The 9,205-nt window shown below is 47.6% G+C and overlaps 1 long non-coding RNA gene across 1 annotated transcript; it reads left to right on the top strand.

Annotated features, from left to right (window-relative positions):
- Positions 1-3,935: 3,935 nt before the first annotated feature.
- LOC135321211 (uncharacterized) lies at positions 3,936-8,881 on the top strand. The gene is made up of 3 exons (XR_010380776.1): positions 3,936-4,031; positions 6,518-6,652; positions 8,825-8,881. It is a non-coding gene; the product is annotated as an uncharacterized LOC135321211 (long non-coding RNA).
- The last annotated feature ends 324 nt before the right edge of the window (positions 8,882-9,205 follow it).

Genomic DNA, 9,205 nt, shown 5'->3' with positions numbered 1-9,205 from the left:
GGGCTCTGGAGGCAGAACTCACAAAAGTGTGCCCTCCGCCCACCCAAGACCGGGGCTCCGTAGAGTTTTTAGCTCTCAGAGCTGAGACTGGTGAATTTTTGAGCCTCCATGCGTTTGTTAATTACACTTTAGCTTTTCCTACCCCAGCACTTGTTCCCACAGAGGTTTCTGCTCTGATAAATTGTGATTCTCTGTATCTGCCTCTTTGTTTCTCCAACTTTTGGGGCAGTGGTTTTCTCTGTGACCTCAGTTCTCTGGTGAATCTAAGAAAAGGTGTTGCTTCTCAGCTTTTTATTTGTTGTTAGAACAGAGTGGCGACTTCCAAACTCCTTTCCTGGTGGACCAAAAACTGGAAGTCTAAAAGGTTGTGTAAAATAAATTAATATAAAGTTGTTTCTTCAACTCTCCACAAGTTACATGGTAAACAAGTTACTTTTATTTTCATTTTGGACATAATTTCTCAGGGGACATGAGGAGAAAACCCTAGGGCCTAGACTCGGAAGACCGGACCCCATCCCTTACAAGGTCTCTCATTGTCAAGAATATTTGCTGGGAGCTTAAAAGAAAAACATCCACACAAAAGAGCTAAATGAACATTAGTTTTGCCATCCTGGGGCAAAACATCCCCAGGGATGTTTTGATTCAATTAATCCTTCCTGAGATGCCGTGCCCTTTTCAACAGTGCTCTAATTTAGTTTTCTCAACACAAACTTCCAGAAAATTTAATTTGCCTGAAGAATGTGTAGGTACCCACTCCAGACATTCTGTGCTCCGAGGAAGACAGCGTACAGACTAGGAGCAAGAGCCACAGATTCAGAGGGGACTGGCTCCCAGGTCAGGCTCACTGGCTGTGGCTTTGAACTCCCCCCCCCCCCCGGCTCCACTGGACAAGTCTAACACAAGCTCACCCAGATGCAAGGGAAGGGGACTGCTACGGCTGAATGTTCGCGTCCCTCCAGAGTCGCATGTTGAAACCGAATCCCCGACACGTTGGTATTTGGAGATGAGGCCTTTAGGAGGCTGATTAGGTTATGGGGACGGAGCTCTCACTTTGTTAGCACCCTTAACAAAGAGACCCAGAGAACTCCCTGACCCCTTCTCCCACGTGAGGACACAGCAAAAAGATGGCCATCTATGAACCAGGAAGGGGCCCCTCATCAGTCACTGAACCTGCTGGTGTCTTGTTCTTGGACTTCCCAGCCAGGACTGTGGGAAATAGATTTCTTTTACTTATTAGCCGCCCAGCGTAAGTATTTTGTTATAGCAGCCTGAACTGATCAAGACAGGGAACTTTCAATGGGAGGAGTGCCAAAGGATTTGTGGCCAAGCTTTAAAACTGCCACCACAACCACGGACTCCATACAGTCCCTGTGGAGTTCATTTCCTGTGCTAGTCTGTTGGGGGAAAAAGCAAGACTTTGAGCAGAAGGAATACACAGAAGGGGATGGACCTACCTTTTTGGTGTCTAAAATTGGTAAGTTGATCATAGCTACGTCACTAATGATTTTGCCAAAATGAAGACAAGAAAGTATTTTGTGAAAAAATATTTCTAATAATGAATTATGTTTGTATTTATTATTTATTCAAATACTACCAGCCCCCAGATATGTATAATAATTACATTCAGTCATATTTGACATCTTGCAAACTTTCAGTCATATAAAAACCGTACCTTTGGGTGTGCTTTAAAATTTTTGCTGTTATGAAGAAATACTTGTTGGGATCAATATATGAAACATTTTGTATAACAGTATTAACTGACTTATATTTAAAAAATATCTGTGTATCTGTGTGGTATATATTCCCTGTGCTCTGCAAATGTTAAGGGTGAGCCTACACTTTTGTGCCTCTAATCATGTTAGAACATGTAAAATCATGGCTAGCAATTATGGAGTAATTATTGTGGGCCAGATACTGTGCTAAGTGCTCACTTGCACTATCTCAGCAAGTCCTATAATAACCCACTATACAGACGGTAAAACTGAGACTCAAATGACCCTTGTGCTTTGCTCGAGTCACCCTGCTAATGAGTGGGTGAGCTGGGACTATGTCCTATCCACCCAATTGCAAAACCAGAACTTCTAACTTGAGCTTCATAAACACAGGTTCGTGCAGAGGGAACAGGGGTACAGCTACTGCCGTGGTGTTCAGTGGGCTCTCAGAGTTGCATTTCCTCTCCTTTTGGCCCAAGGCAGAAAAATTGTTAATTGTGTCTGATCGTTCACCTGCGGGCTCTACAGAACAAGGACATACCTAGGTCCTACTCATCTAGACCCATCTCTCACTCAGTCTTGGGGGCTGACCCAAGGGAGGGGCTCCGGCAAGCAGGCAGCACGTGGCCTTGATGCTCAGATCTACCAAAGCAGGTGTCTTTCCCTCTGTTCTCTTCTGTGTCTGGGCTTCAAATTTCCCAGGGCCGAGATGAAACACTGTTTCATCCTCCTCCCATGTGTGAAGAAGAATAAAACACACATCTTTATAAAAGATAGCTGACTTATATCACAGACCCACTCAAAGCCTGCAGGAGAATAGCGCTTGGATTATAGATAGCGCTTAAACCCATCCTTGCAGGAATTTGGTGGCTTACAAATGAAGGCAATATCTGTGTTTGGACAATGGCTACCTTGGGGACCTTATGGTGTTAATGAAATTCTATACATCAAAGCCCTTTAAAAACCTCTGAGTCCAGAACATGCAAAATGACCCCTCCTCTACTGGGCTCCAGTAACCATGATGAAAAGTGGTGGGCAGGGGAGAGGAAGAAGCATCAGCCAGCCCAGAGCACCAGGGCCCACTGAGAAGTGGACACCTTGGTCATGGATGTGCTCATCTCAGGAGCCAGGGAGATGCATCCATCCCCCAACCCCTCTCCTGTATATGCAGAGGGAGAACGAACTGGGCTGATCATCTGAAGCAGTAGTTCTCCAAGTGTGGTCTAGGGACCCCGGGGTCCTAGAGACGCTTTCAGGGGGTCCACAAGGTCAAAACGATTACTGGCAAAGTACTATTATGTCTTTTCCCCTTTCTACTCTTATTCTCTCACCAGCATACAGTGGCATGTTATGAAGACCACACAACGTGTGATGTCGGAACAGACCGAAGGTAGAGGCAGGTATGAAATTACATCTGTCTTCCATTAAGCCAGATATTTAAGAAATTTGTAAAAATGTAAACAATGCCATTCTTCTTACTGATTTTTTTTTGTTCTGGAAAATGATAGTTATTGTTCCTAAAATGTGTAACTTATGTTAGCATGTATTGGGTTTATTTTTTAATGAAATATTAAAATATTTTAAACATTTCTAAATTTTAATTTCTAATATCATCAACATCAGTAGCTATAACCAACATACACAAAAGTTCTCTAGGATTCTCAATGTTTTTTAAGGCCATAAAGGGATCTTGAGACCAATAAGTTTGAGAACCACTGACATTATTGAGGGTAAAGAACACCCCTACGTGACTTAGCATCAGCGCCTCTGGGCCATGCTTTAGCCTACTCTCTAGCTCCACAGAATAAATAAATGGGTTCAGATTTTAATTAGGCTATCTTGAATTTAAGGTGATCTTACAGTCTATGAAGATCTAGTTTAATTATAAAAGTATAGACTGTGTAAGGAAAAAAGAACCTTCACCTATGACGAAGGAAAAATAGCTTTTATCTACTCTTATATTGCACGGAGGGTGTTTCACTGAACACTGTTTCTAGAAAAGGTGCCCATTCCCCAAAAGAAAAGGTTCTTGGGTCAAATAAACTTGAGATATACTGGACTTCTGAATCCAGTATTTATTTCTAGTCGTTTCAGAGCCTTCAAAATGAACATTAAAGGTATTGTGAATTTCCACCAGGGAGATAAGACACTCCATTTTCTGGACTTACCTGACCATAAAACTCTTCTTAGGGACAACTTGTGGAACTAATCTTCCAAGAACATGGGAAACTCTTTTACTCAGCAAAAGGATGAAGTGGTCTCCTGAGTGCGGAGAGCTGCTTAGTATCCTGAAATCCACTTGCTTGCTCCAGCGAGGAGGTGAGGGCTGGCTGCACGCTCACTCCAGGTGTGCAGGTGTGGGTTTGCTTGGGGGTGGCGACGGCTGGGAAGCATTCACCCCATCCGGTTGGATAGAGAGGTGACTGGAAGCCCAGGGCAGGCCCAGGGCGGGGGCTGGGGGGAGAAGCAGAAAAGGAGGCCTTCTAGAGCTAGTGGGGAACACCGGGTACTGAAGATGTCGCAGAGGGGGGCAGTGACACAGTGAGAGATGGGAAGAGAGGGCAGGTCTGAGCTGCCTTATCCTCCCAGTCACACGACGGAAGCTGGAATGGAGTTTACGCCTGGCCCACAAAGGGTGAGAGAGCTCCCGCCCCTCGTTCCCGGCTCTCCCGGCAGAGGGGCGGTCGCTAATCCCATAGGTGAGAGCCTAGTGTTCATTTTGGGAGGTGACTCCGGCGGCAGACAGTCGGCCATCATCACTTGGGGTGAGTTTCTTAACCTCTCTCCTCCTGGGCTTCCTCGTCTGTAAAATGGGGCCTTTCCCTACAATCTCCTAGTGAGAGAATGCACGAGAGGGATTTTGCGCAGTGCCTGAGACACAGCGTGAAACACCGCAGCGCTACCACTTCGTGCAGCCCCTGTCAGCCCGCGGCGCGGGCACCTGGCTAGGGGACGGGCCCCCGCACCCCGGCCCGGCCCCAGGTGTTTTGCTCCCACGCCCGCACGCCCTCCATCCTGCTTCTCTGGCCTGCCGGCCTCTGACTGGGGTGGGTAGGTAAGCTCAGACCTGCACTGTGGACTTGACTGTCTTAAATTCCACGTGGGGATGCGAGGGAAGAGGTGGGGCATCCAGCTTCAGCCCCAGGTTCGCGCCATGTTTTTGAAAACAGTCTCTTCAAGAGGGCAGCTGTGTTCCCGGGGTTTGGGGCGGTTGCCCGAATTAGCCAGGCGGGCTCCCGCTCTTGGGGCACGGTATCTGTACCCCAGGCACTGAAGACAAAACCTCTTATCTTTTCCCAGAGAGGGGTTCCTGGTTTCCATCCGGAGAATCAGTTAGGCCTCTGTGCGCTGAGGAGGCAGCCCTCTGGCTGGCGGCGCCAGACGCACGCCCCTCCCGCCTGACGGAGGGACCGCGGCGGGGCTCGCACAGGTGTCCGCGCTTTCACACACGTGCCAGCGTTCTCAACTGGGACGTGGATTTAGGACTTAGAGCCTGAGCCAGAGCAAAAGCAGGTTTCTCTAGTTAGCTGGGTGAGCGGAACTCACCCAACCAGGACTCGGGGCGTCCCCGAGCTCAGAGCTGCCAGGAGATTCCTTTGCGCTTACCTTGGATTTTCCTGGGCTCCTCAGGAGGTCCCTCCCCTGCCCTTGAAGAGGAGTGATGAGGAAACAGTGAGTGAAGAACGGAGACATAAAAAGGTTTCCTTCAGCATTTTCTAGAATGTCCAGAGTTCCCGTTTAAGATTTGCAGGGCTGCGAGTCAGCTGACATTGGGGAATGGTCTTCCTCCACAAAAGCTAGGGCAGAGGGTAGGGCCTTTCCCTGGCTGTGAGGCCGCAGCCCCTTCCCCAGGCTGCACTGCCGCGACCCCTGCCCCTCCTCCTTCCTGCCCAGACCTCAGACTGTCCAGCTGAGTTGCTCCTCTTGGCAGCGAGCTGGCGGAGCTGGGAAGGTGCTCTCTTGCGTTCATTTGATTCCATTAAGTCTTTTGCTGCAGATCTGCCGAAACTCAGAGTATAGTTTGTGAACAGGCCACTTTATGGTTTTCTATAGTTGTAAAAACTTCCAAGTTTGATTTGAGCCAATATGGCGTTTTCCTAGCTCTGCTAAGGCAAACGTCAGAGCTAGTTGGCATTATCTGAGTCTAATTTGGTTCAGAAGCTAGTAGGAAGCTGGAGAGGGATCCCTGGCTGGATCCCTGGAGAGGGCTTACTTGGCATAAATGTGGATTATGTGAAGGCTGGGGGTAACTGCTCTTCTGCTTCCTTGGGGAGACCAGGCTGGGCTCCTGGGGGCTCTAGAGCCTAACAGATCCAGGTTACTGAGGGATGTGACCTTGAGCCACTTACTCTCTGTTTCTGAGCACAATTTTCTCTTCTGCACGTTGTTTTAGGATTGTTATGAAGATGAAATGGGATAATGTGGGTAGAGCACTTAGACAGTCCTTGACACCCAGTATCCTAGTAAACACTCAGCAAAGAGTTATTAGGAGGTTTATTCATTATCCAAACTAGTTGAGAGGAACTCTTTGTTGCTTCTTTCTGCCTTTTGCACTTGACCTTCTTCCTGTCCTTGGGTTCAGCAGGTTTTCTCCTTCGCCCCATGCCGTTCTCATTTATTTCTTGATGCCTTTGCTTAGAGTTAACCTGAAGTTAATTAACCCAAAGATGAGTCCCTCTTACTCTGCAAGCTTTACCTTGACAGCCGAACTCAGGCTTGATGGCTGCTGTCTGCTCTGATGGGCTTGGGGGGCTGCAAGCTCTTGGGATGATGGCAGCCTCATCAGTTTTCTGCGTTTCATGCAGTGCCAAGGACATTGTCGGGGATGCTCCACAGACGCGCGGTGAATTGAGTGGGTAGCTGAGGGAGGCTGCTGCTGCTATGACTCCACCAGACTTGCCAGTCAGGAGCACACAGACCTCCAGGGAGCTGCTCACAAGGTCAGGCATTGGGCATGCAATGGCTATCATTACTTTTGTTTGTTTTCAGCTGTAGAAACTTTGCTAAAATAATCTTATGCGGCCATGTGATGTAGAAAGCTGCTGTTGGTGGGCTATTTCTGATGCAGTGGGGACAGGAGCCCAGACTCCCTCTCCTTGACTCCTGAGGCTCTTCTAAGGACTCCTATGGCTCTGCCCCTCAGAGATAGGAAGCCACCAGAGGGTGGGGTTTCTGACTATAGATTATTGATGGTAACTGACTTCCCATGTTTAACATCTAAACTACGAGATGGGGCAGTAAACAGAAACTGACCTTGTTTCTAGAACCACCTGAGCTTGAGAAATTTTATTCAGCTTTGTTTATCTTCCATGTCGAGGCACGAATGGGTACTGTGGCTTCTACCCAAGCACAGAATTAATACAACGTGGGTCTCTGGCTTGGTGCTTACATTCATAGGAACCCAAGTAATGGAAGTGGTGGGATCACCTCGTAGCATCATCTGGGCAGAGACTTACAGAGCTTTCCCCTTTTCCATTCCCTCATTTTCCTTTCTAACAGAACCCCCTACATGAGTGGAGGTGGCAATGAGTCCAGGTAAAACTGCTCTTCCAATGAGATGTATTGGTGGATTCTAGAAGTCTCTTTTTAGGAGGCTGACTTAATTGGCTGGTTCCATACTTCCGACTCCTCTCTCCTTGTTGATGAATGAGGATGTGATGGCGGAGTTCCTGCAGCCACCTGGGAAGCCATGAGGATAAGGGCTGTGGCCAGAGATTAGGATGGAGCCTGGGTGCCTGAGAACATTGTAGAACCACTGTGCTAGCATTGATCTGCCTTTCTTTGCTAGTTTCAGTATGTGAGGGAGGAAAAAATCCAAGACCTGCTGTAACTCATCTTGTTAAAGCCACAACTTTGGGGACTTTGTTATTATCATCCAAATAAAATTCCTCAGTGATGATATGTCACTACCACAACCCAGTGATGTGGCCTCAGAGGATAATATTAGCGGTTCCAGGTGGTGTTGGGCCAGCTTTTCTCTAATTAAGGTGTTATATAGTGACAGGCTCGATGATTTTCAGTATCACTGCACCTTTCCTGATAGCTTTTCTCCACAGAAGTGTTAATGATCAAAGAAGTGATTAGAAAGTAGGATGCATGCAGTAGAAGTGAAAAAACCAGCACCTAATTATTTGCAAACTGAATAAACACACCATGATCTTTTGACCACAGCTCTGAGACAAAAAGGAGACTTGTGGTCACTGAGGCCAACCATGATTGCAGGGGTGTTGGTGGATGTGTAAATATTTTAATCATTCAGCTCTAGAATGTGCTTCCTGGTTTGTTTTCACAAAATATTTTGTAAAAGCCTGACATGCATTCCTCACAGCACAACCATTCTATAATGGCCAGACCCCCTCCTGTTACAGTCATGCCCAACCTGGAGCCCATCTGGATTGAATCCTTTTCTCTAGGCGCCCAGGAGGCTGGGCACACCTCACTGCACTCATTCTCCCACCTGAAAAGAAAAGAGAGGGATTGGGATGGGATGGCCGCTGACTGCAGAACCCTGAAGAGAGGCCCTGGAAGGGCACCATCCTCCCTGAAGTCATTTTATTAGCTTAGTACTCAGTGGGTGGCAGCTCGGCAAGGCACTGGAGCCAAACACATGACAGGTCATCACCAGCAAATCAGGGCACACTTCAGGGGTGTTGCTTTTTGGGAAGTACATGAACAGTTCTAGGAGATTTCTGAAGGAAGAATTGGAGATTTTCCCACTGATCGTAGAATGACACCTTTGACTCAGAACAAGTTGTGTTTAATTTCTTTTGCAAGACGGTGCATTGGCCAGCTCTGGGAACCCTGGGGTGTGCATGGAGGGTGAAATAGCCCATCATGTCATGAAGTCTTTATCAAAGTTCCCCCAACCGTTGGATGGGGCTTAATGATGAAAGAGCTAGTTGTGGCTCACGCAGACGATTATGACAGCACCAAATGCTTCTTAGTGATTTCCAGTTAGAATTCGGCAACATCAGTGGGCACAAATAGCCACTTAGGGGACATGCCAGCTGCTTTCAGTGAAGCTGCTGACATAAAAATAGGGAAAAACACTAAAACAGATACAATTCAAGTCATAATTTGGTTGCTAATAATTTCCTTTTTTGTGTCTGTAGCCTTGAAGGATTGCCCTGAATAAGTGCATTCATAAAGACCACGAGCCAAGCCACCACACAGATGCCGAACGGCAAACTGTTATCATAAGGGTGAGTAAGGCTGCAGTCAAAAGTCAGGCTCTTCTAACGCGAGGCAGAATTGACAAGCACCAGCTGAGAAGTGTCTCTGTGCGGGTGGCGGCCTGTGGCTGCACCTGGTCTCCGAGGCCCGGTCCAGCCCCTGGCACAGGTCAGCAGAGGGCAGCTCTCTGTCAGGGTGGAGGCCCCCCATGGAATCCCAAACACGCTCTGCATCCTTTGTTCTCCTTCGTCTCCCTCACCGGTTGCACATTAATTAAGACGGCTTCCTCTCCTGCAAGGATTTCCTTGACCTCCAACAAA

The sequence above is a fragment of the Camelus dromedarius genome, chromosome 4, assembly GCF_036321535.1.
Source record: "Camelus dromedarius isolate mCamDro1 chromosome 4, mCamDro1.pat, whole genome shotgun sequence".
Taxonomy (NCBI): domain Eukaryota; kingdom Metazoa; phylum Chordata; class Mammalia; order Artiodactyla; family Camelidae; genus Camelus; species Camelus dromedarius.
This window is presented reverse-complemented; position numbering and strand designations above follow the sequence as displayed.